The sequence below is a fragment of the Benincasa hispida genome, chromosome 9, assembly GCF_009727055.1.
Source record: "Benincasa hispida cultivar B227 chromosome 9, ASM972705v1, whole genome shotgun sequence".
NCBI classification, from domain to species: domain Eukaryota; kingdom Viridiplantae; phylum Streptophyta; class Magnoliopsida; order Cucurbitales; family Cucurbitaceae; genus Benincasa; species Benincasa hispida.
In genome coordinates, this window is record NC_052357.1 from 74,089 (window position 1) to 88,850 (window position 14,762).

At 32.9% G+C, this 14,762-nt stretch overlaps 1 long non-coding RNA gene across 1 annotated transcript; it reads left to right on the forward strand.

Annotated features, from left to right (window-relative positions):
* The first annotated feature begins 7,670 nt into the window (after window positions 1-7,670).
* On the forward strand, window positions 7,671-8,781 carry LOC120086835. Its single transcript, XR_005484341.1, has 2 exons — window positions 7,671-7,804; window positions 8,614-8,781. It is a non-coding gene; the product is annotated as an uncharacterized LOC120086835 (long non-coding RNA).
* Window positions 8,782-14,762: the final 5,981 nt, after the last annotated feature.

Genomic DNA, 14,762 nt, shown 5'->3' on the forward strand with positions numbered 1-14,762 from the left:
GTCGAGGTTATGTCTCTTTAGGCCACCCCAAAACGTACACCGAAAAAGGGGTCTATTTTTAGATCCAACGAAAAATTAGAGGTGTTTGTTTCAATAAACGCTACTTTCCTGGCAAGAGAATCAATAAGAGACACAGTCCACGAAGCAATTCGTTTGCGTTGAGCTTTCCAAGAAACGACTGAGAACTATCAACTAAGAGTTTGTGAAGAGCTTGCTACAATCAACAATGAGTTGTTTGATAGGAAGTTCATCCAGTAGGTCGGTTTTCAACTTCAAGATTTGAAGGAACCGCTCATGTAGTGGGAAGGTTGCGAACCCATCCGTTCGCTATCATATGTGTTCACGGATAATCCTTGCTAATTGGTAGGCAAAATGGCGACATGAAGGATCCGTTGTCTTATAAGAAGGCAATGGAAAAGATGTTGAACGGGATGAATATGGGTCAAGCCATAGTATTCTCGAGATGAAAGTCGATCCGATGTACTTCAACTCAGTACGGGATCTTGTAGATCAGCCTGATGGGGTTTGCCCTATAGGTTGTAAATAGATCTACAAGCGCAAACAGGGTGTTAATGGGAAGGTACAGACCTTCAAGGCTCGACTTGTGGCAAAGGGTTATACCCAGGTAGAGGAAGTCGACTATGAGGAGACTTTTTCGTCGGTCGCCATGTTAAAGTCGATTCGCATCCTCCTGTCCATTGCAGCTTATTATAATTATGAGATCTGGCAAATGGACATCAAGACGGTCTTTCTGAATGTCAATCTTGAGGAGACCATTTATATGGTGTAGCCCGGGGATTCATAGCCCAAGGTCAAGAGCAAAAGGTTTGCAAACTGAATCGGTCCATTTATGGACTGAAATAGGCGTCTCGATCTTGGAACATACGGTTTGATGCTGCGATTAAGTCGTATGGCATTGACCAAAATGTTGATAAACCTTGTGTCTATAAGAAGATCATCAATGCTTCAGTAGTCTTCTTAGGTTGTATGCAGACGATATCCTAATCATTAGGAATGATGTAGGTCTACTGACTGCAGTTAAGAACTGGCTAGCCATCCAATTCCAAATGAAATATTTGGGAGAGGCTCAGTTTGTTCTAGGTATACAGATCTTTTGGGGTCGCAAGAACAAAGTGCTAGCACTATCTCAGGCATCGTACATTGACAAGATGTTGCTCAAGTACTCGATGCAGGACTCCAAGAGGGGCCTACTGCCATTTAGGCATGGAGTCACTTTGTCTAAGGAAATGTGTCCTAAGAGCCTTAAGAGGTTGAGGAGATGAGACAGGTACCATAAGCGTCTGCCATTGGCAGTTTAATGTATGTGATGCTCTATACTCGTCCAGATATCTGCTATGCTGTGGGCATAGTCAGTAGGTATCAGTCTAACCCAGGCCAGGGTCATTGGACCGCAGTGAAGAACATCCCCAAATATCTTCGGAGAACAAGAGACTACATGCTCATGTATGGTTAGAGAGATTTGATCCTTACAGGATACACAGATTCTGACTTTCAAACTGATAAGGACTCTCGTAAGTCCACATCAAGGTCAGTATTTACTCTTAATGGAGGAGTTGTAGTGTGGCGAACCACTAAGCAGGGGTGCATCGCCGACTCCACTATGGAGTGATAATAGTGACACCGTGGCGAACTTCAAGGAGCCAAGGAGTCACCGGCGCGGAAAACACATAGAGCGGAAGTATCATTTGATCCGCGAGATAGTGCATCGAGGGGACATGATCGTCACGCAGATCACTTCGAAGCACAATGTTGCTAACCCGTTTATGAAGGCTTTCATGGTTATAGTGTTTGAGGGTCACATACGGAGCATGGGTCTACAGGATCGCCTGCGGCTGAACTAAGGCAAGTGCGAGATTTTATTATACTAGCTTTTTATAACCTAGTTTATTGTTTTGTACTAAGTTTTTTGTACACCTCACTGCGCTTTAGGACAAATGGGAGGTTCTTGGGTTGATGCCCTAAAGTCTCGTGTCCTGTAGTTTGTAAACAGTATATACGAACACCTATGATTGTTAGTATATGATATTTACTTCACATCTTGTTGTTTTGCTTGGTTATTTGTTTTATTTTCTTTACCACAAACCAATAAACATAAAATCCCTTGTTATCTATATGTGACTCAGGCATGTATGTGGTGACATACAAGTGGATCATGTCTTGAGTGATAACCAAAATGGTCTATAGTAAATGGATAAAGAAGGGAAACCTTATCCTGGTAATGCTACGGACACGCCCGCTTTGTGGAATGGTCACAAGTGTTGTGACTTGCCACAAATGGTCTGATCCTGATCATTCGTGTTGGGGACATGCGAGCGGGGGCGTCCTATACAAAGGGTTTGTATAAGACCTGACCACGAAGTGTTAATGTCTCGTTATATAACACCGTTCATGACAAAGACTTCACTTCATTAGGATGACCATAAGTAACATGACCTCAAACCTGAGTGAGTTGAGAACTCCTGCCATTGAGGGCGGTCCTTTGATTTGTATGGGTGCGAGTGGCCAGGTCTCTGATTCAAACCTACCATTTTGGGGATTCGTTTGATTTGGAAGTTGGGAACTCAGCTACACAAGATGGAATTCACTCCTTCCCCGAGGTAGGGGTAAGTAGATAGATGGCTCCCTTAAGGACTTATTTCGGTGCTTGAACGATGTGGTGCCACACACCTTCTCTTGGCCCGAGAGATGTTCACACATAGTTGGACTATGTTGTATTGTTCATTAGAGGAATCAGTGGTACTTAAGGAGTGAAATGTAACTACAGGGGCAAAACGGTAAATTGGCCCAACTATACTTACGAGCATCTGTGAAGGGTCATCGTACTCATGATTGGTTATATCCGACGGACACAGAAATATATCTGTGGTAAGAAGAGTTCAGTTGTTGGTATTTAGTGGAATCACTGACAGTTAACGGATGGTGGATCTTGTGGCTAAAGAGTTTAGTCAGCTATTCACGTACCATTGGAACTTTGAGCCACAGGTCCATTAGGTCACCTGGGTAGCTTGGATAAAGTCGAGAACCAGTGTTTGGGTTAATTTGAAATGTTCAAATTGACAAGAGGAAGTTCAATTATATATGATATAATTGGACTGGTTAATTGTATATGATATAATTGGCTAAATGTATGAGATACCAATTATTTTGAAGGAAATTAGATATAAATATGATTTATATCAAGTAGGAGAGAAAAATACTATACGTAGATTATAGTGATATCCAAACTATAGGATATTAAATATAATATGATTATATTTATTAATTAATTTAATTGATTAATTATTGATAATTAACGATTATCCACGTTTCGGATGTGGGGAAGTGGTGGCATGTTAAAGGTCTATTGCGTAAATGGAGGATTAAAACAAATGAAAATCGTTTTCATTTGATAATTCAATCTGTGCAATTACGTATTCGCCCACGCACCAAAAAGAATTATTTGAAAGCGATCGCGAGAGCGCATGCAATAAGAAGCTCGTTCCGTTCTAAAATTTCGTCTACCTCATTGCGTTCTCTAAACGATCGTATACATCTTTCCTAAACGATCGTGTAGCTCTACTATACGATAAGCATTTTCGCTATACGATGGTAGAGTTCATCTCCCGCTTGCTTATCGTCTACACGACACCTTCTCCTCCGTCCTCTACCAAACTCACCAGAGCCCACTTTTTGGGTTTTTGACGCTGAGGATACCCGGGTTTCTCTTGTAGTGGTGTCGTCCACACTCCATTTTTTGTGTACGCTCGGATCGTTCTGTTGTAGTCGACATACTTGTTGGGTGCCGGTAGATCAGTGGGAGGTTTTCCGATGCTGAGGGTTCAGACATACGAAGAAATTCTTCATTTGGTATGAACCTTTTTCCTTGTTGATTTTTGTATTCTAAGCATGCCGATAATGAGTTCAATATGCATAACTGTATGTGTTGAATGTATGACGTTTATGTTTCGGTCAATGTGAAATCGGAGTGATCTAAACCCGCTCATGGAACTCTCGGTATGAGATCCTTCACCTTCATGAGCAACGGATAGAATATCCCACACCTCTTTTGCAGAAGCGCATGTGTTGTTCATTCTGAATATATTGCTATCCACACCATTAAATATTGCATTTATGGTTGGATGAGACCATCCAGTAATCATAACCTTCCATGTGTTGCTATCAATCGACTTCAAAAAGGCAGTCATTCGAGCTTTCCAATATGAATAGTTCTTCCCATCTAAGACAGAAGGACGAGTGGTGGAGCCACTTTCCTTGATTCCATTCATGATTGAAACATCTGGTGACCCATTTTGAAACCAAATGAAAAAGCAATAGGTTGACTCATTCTCGAATTATGGATGTTAAACAGTAAGCACAGACAACAACTGTAACAACAAGATACCAACAGTAAGCAAGGAGATAAAGGCACACAGAAATTGGTTACCCAGTTCGGTGAAATCCACCTACATTTGGGGAGCAGTGTATCCAAAAAAGATAATCACTAATATTAATAAGTAAAACAATTTACAACGTAGTAATTATCTGTAATACACGACTACTACAGTGACTCACACCGAGCTCAACTCACTGGTCACTTAAGCTCCCCCTAGATGTGAGACTCCATTTCAAATGCACTTAGGCTTCTCCTAAGTTTGATAATATTAGTATTGAATACTTCGGTTTTCGACAGTGTGTGAGTCTCTTCTTAACGTTGTCATCTTTCCTTTAAGTCAATGAACTCTCTTTCCTGATGAAACTTAGGATCTCTCTCAAATGGAGAACCCTTTCTTCGTAGCATTGGCTTTGGCTTCCCTAAAGACCGTGAGAACCCCTTCTCGACAGTTATGGCTTAGGATCCCTTTAAGACCATAATTATCTCTCTCAGCGGAATACAGTAAGCAAAGAACAAAAACACAATGTTGCACAATTCGACCATAGAATAGAAAAATTGTCTTGCTCAAATAATAAAAGCAGCAACCCTAAATGATCAACATAATTCTCCTTTAATAATTGAATCCGAGAAAGGAAACAAATCCCCATTTCGAAAAAGATAAGTTGTACCTTCATAAAAGAAAATACCGAACGAAATAAATTTGCCAAAAATTTTTCAATAAGGAAAAAATATTTTGAAGGAAAATAATATGTTGTCTAAACAATATGTTAAGACTTTATTTGAGACAACTGCAAAAATCAATGTCTTAAAGAAATATAAAGTCAAACAATCAAATCTCCAACGGTTTTGAGATGAAAGCAGATATTTATCTAATAGATAAAGAAGTACAAACCAATAATTTAGTTATAAGAGTAAGAGCTAGAGCGAAGAAGAGCATGATCACAAAGAAGTTAAGAGGAAGATTCCTAGCATTTGAGAGGTTTTTTATTAAAAGAGGGGGAGAGAGAGATAATGGAAGAAAAAGAGAGGAGATAAGAGAAGAGGAGGAAAAGAAGAGGAAAAAATGGTGGCAACAAGGGTTTTGGTGAATATAAAGGCGGGAAGGAAAAGGAAAAAGGTTCTGCATCGGCGATGGCGACGATAAGTAGGGTTGACAACTATAAGAGAGAGAAGGTTTGTACGTGGATGGAGAAAAAAATATATAAAAAATTTGTTTTATTTTAATAATTCAAAAATTATAAAAATAAAAAAAAAATGCATTTTTAGAATAAAAATAGTGATGGAGGGACCTAGGATACTACCAAAAGTAAACTTCGAGTGTAAAGTTATCAAGTTTGAAAACTTGGAAACTCAAATGCAATCTAATCCAAATTTGAGGGTCCAAAAGTACAATTTTTCATATTTTTTATGAGAAAAATACCTTTTTAAGTATGTTTTAGGTTTATTTCAATTTAGTTATTATGTTCTAAAATCTAACACTTTACACCTTATATTTTAAGAATTGTCCATTTTAGTCATTGAAATAACATAATCATTAATGACCTAACATAATGTTGACTAGGATGATTATTATGATGATTTTAAACTACAATAAATGATGTATCTAATGTAATCTTGACATGAAATTTTTCTTTTTAGAAAAAGTGTTTTTTTTTTTTTTTTAATTAAGTGAGAAAGATCATTGATTATTTTGATTTGAATTTTCCATTCATTTTAATTACATTGTATTTCTGGGCTGTTAGGGACTAGTTTGGTCCTCTAGTAATTATTATTTCATATTAACAAAAATTAAATGACCATTTAGNAAAAAAAAAAAAAAAAAAAAACCGTTTATTTGGTTAGTATCACTTAAATTGCAAATCTCTTGATGGGCTCCTGATATCCTTTACCTTGCCATTCATTTTATGGGCTTTTGTGGCCCAACATGTCAGTGGGCTTCTGCTCTATAATCAAACAAAATTTGGGTTGACAAAAGAAATAGCAAATTTTAAAATTTCATTTAAGAAAATGAAAAAAAGATTTCAAAATTAAAAATAGTAAAATAATTTATATAATAGAAAATATTAATTAGTAAATAACAAAACTATCCTAAATCAACAAAATTAAGTACAAACAAGAATGCAAAGTTACACTGCTTCAATAACAACATAAATGCCACAAATACACTCCACCTAAAACATTTTAGATCCACAAATACAAAGTATCTAAACATTCCATAAGCAAAAAATAAAAATTACCTAAAATGGTCCTTAACGCTTCCAGCTGCCTATAGAACGCGTGTATGCGAGGGAAGATGACGACCAGGCAAGGGGGCCACTAGAAACTTATGGATGTCTACAACAAATATGATCATGTTTGGCATCAAACCAATTGTAGGGAGTTTCATCTTTTTCGTTCAATGTGACCATTTTGCTCATAGGATCTTGAAAGTCAACTTTAAACACTATCAATCCTAGAATGTTATTGTTTAAAACGATGTTCAAAGTAGGAACAAAAGCGGGAAACATGTTTGCGAGCGAAAAAGGTCGGCAACCTGGCGAGGGTGGTCATCAAAAGCTAGTCAAAACAATGGAATTCAAGAAAGGATTGTACAAACTAGACAGGGGTAAAACGGGGATTTGAAAATTCGTGGCCATGTGCATATTATGTGCTATAAATCTTATTATTTGTCAGATTTTCATTTTTGAAAACCAAACCCTAAAATTCCCCTCAAAATCTTTCCACTACTCTTTTTCTCATAAATCGCTTTATCCTAACAAAATTTCAAAAAAAGAAAAATTATTCGTATATATGTATAGATATAAAGCTATCATGAACTTGTTTAAAATATATATATATATATATATATATATATTACGAACTTAGTTCAAGTGATATAAAATGTGTTAATAACAAAAGAAATGTAATTCAAATCCGCTATCTATATATTATGTATTTTTCATTGAATGCTTAAATAGTTTAATTTTTAAGATCCTCTAATTAGCACGTTGGTTTTCAAATATCTTTCTCAAAAAACTAATCAAATATGAATGAATATATTAAAATTTATATTTTTATGACATTTAGTTTTCATTAATTTTGTCTTTAAATACCTAATACGGTTGATTCCATAAAAAAAAAATGATGAAAGAAAATTTTATGTCAACCTCAACCCTTTCTTGCTTTTCAAGGAATCCAAACACAACCCACCATTAAAAACCACAACTTTTTTGAGTTTTCGACAGTCCCAATTGGTCCTTTTGACTTTTTTTATTTTATTTTATTCTTTTTTCCCCTAAAAGTCCTGATGGTGGGCCATCTTCAATTCTCAACCATCCGATTAAGATGCTCCATCTAGAAGATAGGGCATTGTTTGGTTTATCCGAATAGTTGACTAATGCTCCTTTTTTGGGTCACTTGACATTCAAAGTGGTATGTTTTTTCTTTAATGAATGAATTATGTATGGCCTATATTCTCAACTTTAAAATATTTTCCTAGTGTTTGAACTCAAATAAAATAAAATAAAAAATCAAATATTATCTTTCTCCTTGTAATGTTTATTTTCATTCGGTTAGCTATTATTTAAAATTATTAAAAAAATCTGTATTAAAAAACATCATGAGATCTTACATATTTTTCAAACAAACTTCCTTTTAATGGTAGAATTTTAGTCTATGTTTTTCTAATAAAATTTAAATTTACTCTCTAAAAATTAATTTTTACCGACATTTGTTATAACATACATGAGCTTCTTATTCCAATTTTAATTGGTTTTGAAATGTAGATAAGGAAGTACAAACGAACAATTCAATGCTAACTCTAATTTTAAAATAGTAGGATTGAAAAATTTTAAAGTAAATATAGGGGTATATGGATTGACTTTCTAACTGTTTATAAGCCAAAAAAATGCCACTACAACGAAATTACAGTGACGAAAAATATTTAGTCGCAACTTTTGCGACGAAATATCAATTCGTTGGACTTTTGCAACGAATTGCTTTTTCGTTGTTTAAATCTTGCAACGAAGAGAAAATTCATCGTAAAATTAGCAATGAAATCTTTTTTTCTGCTTGAATCTTGTGACAATATTTTATTTTTGCCGCTGTTTGCAACGAATTTTAAGAGATCATTGCAAACTTAAAAACAAAAAAAATACGCAGACGGCAAAAGTGTTTTAATTTTGACCCTTTCGCCAACCACCTTCTTTAAACTCCATTTTATGTTTTCATTTTTCACAAAGGACATATAGAGGCTGAATTTGAGGGTTTAAAGTGCAAAATCTTCCATTTTTGCATGAAGAGGAGAAGTTATTCCATCTTCAGAAGGAAGGAAGGTGGTTCTTCCGATTTTCAGAAAGAGGAGTGAGTTTTCTTCGATTTTGAGCTTCCTTTAGGTTTTGTATTCAAAGGTATTTCTTCAATTTCAACTCATTTGTTTCATCTTGTTTGGGATTTTCTCTCATTTTTAAGTTTTCTATTTTTAAGTTTTCTATTTCTTTTTTATTTAGAAAACATCGTTCGATCTTGAATTGTTTTTTAGTTCAGTATTTGGAGGTATGTAAGATTTTGCATTATGTTCTTTTAGCTTAAACTTTGTTATTGAGAATTATTTGTGTTATTTAGAGTCTATTTATGCAATTGAAATTTGATTTAGAGCTTATAGTTGGATGAAAGTGTGATTTTTTTAGTTTATTGTGTGTGCAAAGTATGATTATGGAGGTTATTTATGTGGTTAAAGTTTGATTTGTATCTTATTGTAGAATTAGAACTTTGTTATTGAGCATCTTGAAGTTTAATATTTGATTCTGAGTGTATTATATGCTTAAAGTGAAGTTTAATGTGAATGTGACTCTATTCATGTTTGAAAGGGGAGAGTTGTTTAGTTTTCAAGTTGTGATAGTAACAAATCGTTATATTTATAATATTGATTTGTTTCGATAGTAAAATACAATGACTCTACTCATTGAATTTTCTTATTTATTATTTTGCATAGTTGTTCAACTCTACGTTTTGGTGCCTAAGCTTCGGGTATATACGTATTATTACTAGGACATTTTCTCAGGTGCTTCTTCTATATGTGGAATTGTAGGTAGTAAGCCTTCAATATGTTTATTTTGAGTACATTTTGTGTACTGTAGAATATGTTTGTGATTGAAGTGTTATTTTGATCTATATTTATATGATAGATGTTTGTTTCGAAGCTTATTGTTTGATTCGATTTTGAGTCTATGGTATACTTGATAGTTTCATTTGGAAGTTATTTATATGATTAAAATTTGATTTGGAGCTTATTTATTTGACATGAAGCATGGCTTGTGTGATTAAATGTGCGGTTAGTTTAATTTTGAGTCACTTGTCTGTGATTAAAATTTGATTCAAGTCTTATTGTGCAATTTGATTTGGATCTTATTTTGCGATTTTTATCCTATTGAATCTATTGAATATTAAAATATTACCTTGTTCTCTTAATTGAATTTTATTTCTCATAATTTTAGGTGGGAGAATAGTAAGTTCTTTTTTACTATAATTATGATTTAATATTGGAAGTGGTTGAGGAAAAGGGGAGATTTTTTTATTATTGTTGTTATTCTGATTTGTAACTTTAGTTCGATTTAACTAAAAAAATTGTTTTTTTTATTTAAGCTTGAGATTAATTAGATAACTTGTGTTTGAAAAGGGAGGTGGTTTCTTAATTAGCTTAAAGTTTTGATGGTAGTTGTTTTATGATTATTATGCTTGATATTTTTTTAGTACTTTTTTTTGTGGTTTTACTTGGGTTTGAAATTGTACGTTATGTGCGGGATTAGACCGATCCTTGTTGAGGGCACAAGAATGAAGGATCGTTAACTTCTTATATTTTTGTGGATTTCACTTAATAATGTTTTTTTTTTTTTTAGACATTATAGCTTAAGCATTACATTTGTTCATTTATTTGGTAATTTCAAAACTTTACACAAAAAAGTTGCTATATGTGCGTGTATTAACCTTCAACCTTTACATAAACATATTCTATCTTATGTTATTTTATTTGATTATTTATATATACAAAATGTTTATTAGATCTAAAATACAAAATATAGGGAAAGAAGCAAGAAACTTCATTATCAGAAATTGAATGAATATATATATATATATATATATTAACAAAATCAAGCTTTTGCAACTAGATATATTTTCGTTGCAAAAATATTCACGACGAAAAAAAATTGTTGTAAACAATTTGCGACGTAACGACTTTCGTTGCATTTTGCGACGTTTCTTGAAAAATGTCACAAAAGATATTCATCAATGGGGCTTTAGTGACGATTCATGCAATGTTAATACTTACATCGCTAAAGTTTTTTGCAACAAATTTGTGGCTATTAGCAATGTTTTAATTTTGTTGCTAAAAACTGTTCTTCTTATAGCGTGTTTATAAACAAACAAGTTGGGTTGGATTGGGTGGATAAAAAAATCCACTCATCATTTGGTTCATCAATAACTAAAGAGGTTTATTATCTTGTTTTTCGCATTAACTCACATTTCTCACATCATATTTGTGCCAATTTCCCCAATTACCCCCTCCTATAATAATTACCAATTCAACTCAACTCTATGCGTCAAACACCTCCTTCAAAAATCAATCTAAATGGATTCATAATCTTCTTTACTACCATTTTTTTAAACGAAATATCATCAATGTCAACTAAGATTAGCAATACTAGCCTAGAAGATGGACAATCTTCCAGACTAATCTAATAATATCTACTCTTATGCAGTTATCCAACCAATAGTATTGTTACGTAGTCGATAACTAAAGAATACAAGAACGTAAAAAGAATCAACACATAGATATACGTGGTTCACTAACGGTGTGTTAGTTATGTCCACAAACAGAGAGAGAACGGTTTTATTAGAGAGAATGTTTTCTGAAAAATACACCAAACGGCATCTCTAAGGTTAGAGAGTTTATATAACGCACTACTCTAAACCCTAGAGTCAAAGTCGTAAATAACTACAAATAAATAAATATGCTAAATACGAAATCTGAAAAGGTTTCGGGGTAGATATACGTGGTTCACTAACGATGTGGTAGCTACGTCCACGGGACAGAGGGAGAACAGTATTATTGGAGAGTATTTTTTAAAAAAATACACCAAACGATACCTCTAGGGTTATAGAGTTTATATAACACACTACTCTAAATCCTAGGGTCAAAGTCGTAAATAACTACAAATAAATAAATATTCTAAATACGAAATCTAAATAGGTTGTGGTTCACTAACGGTGTGTTAGCTACGTCCACGGGCAGAGAGAGAACAATATTATTAGAGAGAATGTTTTCTGAAAAATATACCAAACAGAGTCTCTAGGGTTAGAGAGTTTATATAACATACTATTCTAAACCCTAGGGTCAAAATCGTAAATAACTACAAATAAATAAGTATGCTAAATACGAAATCTGAACAGGTTTCGGGTAGATATACGTGGTTCATTAGTGGTGTGTTAGCTACGTCCAGGGGACAAAGGGAGAACAGTATTATTAGAGAGAAAGTTTTCTAAAAAAAATACACCAAACGGTGCCTCTAGGGTTAAAGAGTTTATATAACGCACTACTCTAAACCCTAGGGTCAAAGTCGTAAATAACTACAAATAAATAAATATGCTAAATACGAAATCTGAATAGGCTTCGAGGTAGATATACATGGTTCACTAATGGTGTGTTAGCTATCTCCATGGGGCAGAGGGAGAACAATATTATTAGAGGGAATGTTTTCTGAAAAATACATTAAACAACACATTTGGTTAGAGAGTTTATATAACGCACTACTCTAAACCCTAGGGTCAAAGTCGTAAATAACTACAAATAAATAAATATGCTAAATACGAAATATGAATAGGTTTCAAGGTAGATATACATGGTTCACTAACTGTGTGTTAGCTATGTCCACAAGGTAAAGGGAAACAGTATTATTAGAGAGAAAGTTTTCTTAAAAATACACCAAATGGCACCTATAGGATTAGAGAGTTTATATAATTCATTTCTCTAAACTCTAGGGTCAAATTCGTAAATAACTACAAATAAATAAATATGATAAATACAAAATCTGAATAGGTTTAGAGTAGTGCCTAGCGAGACTCCCGTATTTGGTTGTTCGAAGTGCCAACAAACAAATTCAAGACATTTCAACAAGTATATTATTTTGTTTTTGTAAAGCTCCTTTTACTACATTGTACTAGAAACATGTCAATATTATTCTATCAAACTAAATAATTAAGAAACTACAAAATACAATAATTATTATTTATAGAGACTATAAACGTAATATACCCAAGTAAATAAGAAGAAAAAAAGTAAAATAAAAAATATTGTAGTTATTAGCCAAGATTAAAATATCGATGTTGATTTCGATATCAAGATTTTAATTTCATGGATATATCGACAAATACATGGATAAAATATCGGTATCGATGGATGTTTCCATAAGTCACAAAATTTATTTAGATTAATAATTAAGTTTTTTTTTACTTCAAAACTAAATTATATTATGAATATTGTTATTAGGAGTCATACTTATATTGAGTTAAATAGATGATATGTTTTACGAGTATTTATAAAAGATGTTGTAGATACCCATATATATTTATATCAATATCGAAATTTTTAATTTATGGATATATCGACGGATATACCAACATATATATAGATATGTTTATGGAGAGTTATTAAATATGACTGTAACAAACATGTGAAGCCGACAAAAAGAAAAACTAGAAGAGAATAGTGAGAGAGAAGACAACAAAAGGGAAAATAAAATAAAAGAAAGAAACAAGCAAGAGTTGGCATTGAAAAGAAAAAAGAAAGTAATTAATTCCCAATAAAGGAAGAAGGAAAATGTAGAAAGGGTTGACAAAGCAAAGCCATTCCAATTAATAGAAAGCAAAGCAAAGCAAAGCATAAAGTAAATTTCAAAAGCAAATATAAAAGGAAAAAGGAAGAAAGAGTGTAAAGCAAAGTCATGACTCATAAGAAGGTTGAAAAAAGGGTTCATATGGCTTTTGAATTTGTCAACCCTAATTATTCCTTAACTCATTCACAAAGCAAAGGGAAGAAAAATGGGATTTTGAAAGAACTCCACTAATCTCACACATAACTTGTTTGGATGGAAATCACTTCTTGTTTTTACATTTTAATATATTTTTTTCTTTAAAAAGATAAAAATAGACGTTATGAGTGTCAATTTTTCTCAAAAGCTCTCAAATCTGGATTAAATCAATAGTGATTTTTTCCTATGTATTGATTCTCAATTCTTAAATTTTATTTAGTTAATATTCATCTACAAATTTTGAAGTATATACATGAACATTATGATGTGTGTGTCATTGTTTTGTTCATGTAACTACTCTATGTGTCAAAATGAGCATCACTCAACTGACATAAAATTTGTATTATCGATTTCAAGGTCAGAGATTCAATTTCTTCCATCTAACATATTACAAATATATATATGAAAATGAGAATTCAAATATTTAATCTATGTTGGAATTGACATATGTTCTAGAGCTTTTTCTTTAACTTTTCTATTGTTGTTGGGAGTAATTAATGGAAGATCCCAAAGATGCTTTAAATTTTAGAGCTTAGTTTATGTTTGTTTGGAAATTCAATGTGCTCTACGTTGACCCCTTCATCACAAGTCCATTTCAATGCAAAGTCCCAACACAAAATTTCAAATCCACAAACACGCATTCAATTTTCAATGCCACCTCTCTACCTCTTCATTCATTATGTCCACTCATAGTCGTGACTCTTTGAATTTTGTATGTATCACTATGATGATGTGGCAAACAATAAATAAAGGTAGCATAAAATTATTTTCATATCCACTGGTATTGAAAAATTTCCTTCCTTTCTTTTCACTAGGGCAAAAAATATAATCTCATATTAATTTACGAATAATAAAGAAAAGATCAATAAATTTGCAACCATCATTGTTGATGTTTATATCAAACTATGAAGTAAGAATATGAATTTTTGACTTCAAAAGTCAAATAAATAAATTAGGAATGTACATGAGTTGAATTAGGATTAGATTGAGGGCGTTTTTTGAATCAACTCGAAAATTCGGATTGGTTAGTTAACAACCCAAAATACCCTAACAAAATCTCCAGCCTAACCCAGCCCTTAAAATTTGAGGGATTGTTAGGTTATAGCTTATTTTTTTTTTCTTATTAATTTAAAATACGTAAAATTATAATAACTAAAATTTCATACAATTCAAATGTTAAAAACCTTATTTATTACAAGCTTTAAATAAATAGGAACATCATAACAATTTTTAAAAATATATATTAAAAATCGTAAATTCATTAACCCAGAGTAATCAAATTATAAACTTTTTTTTAATTAATA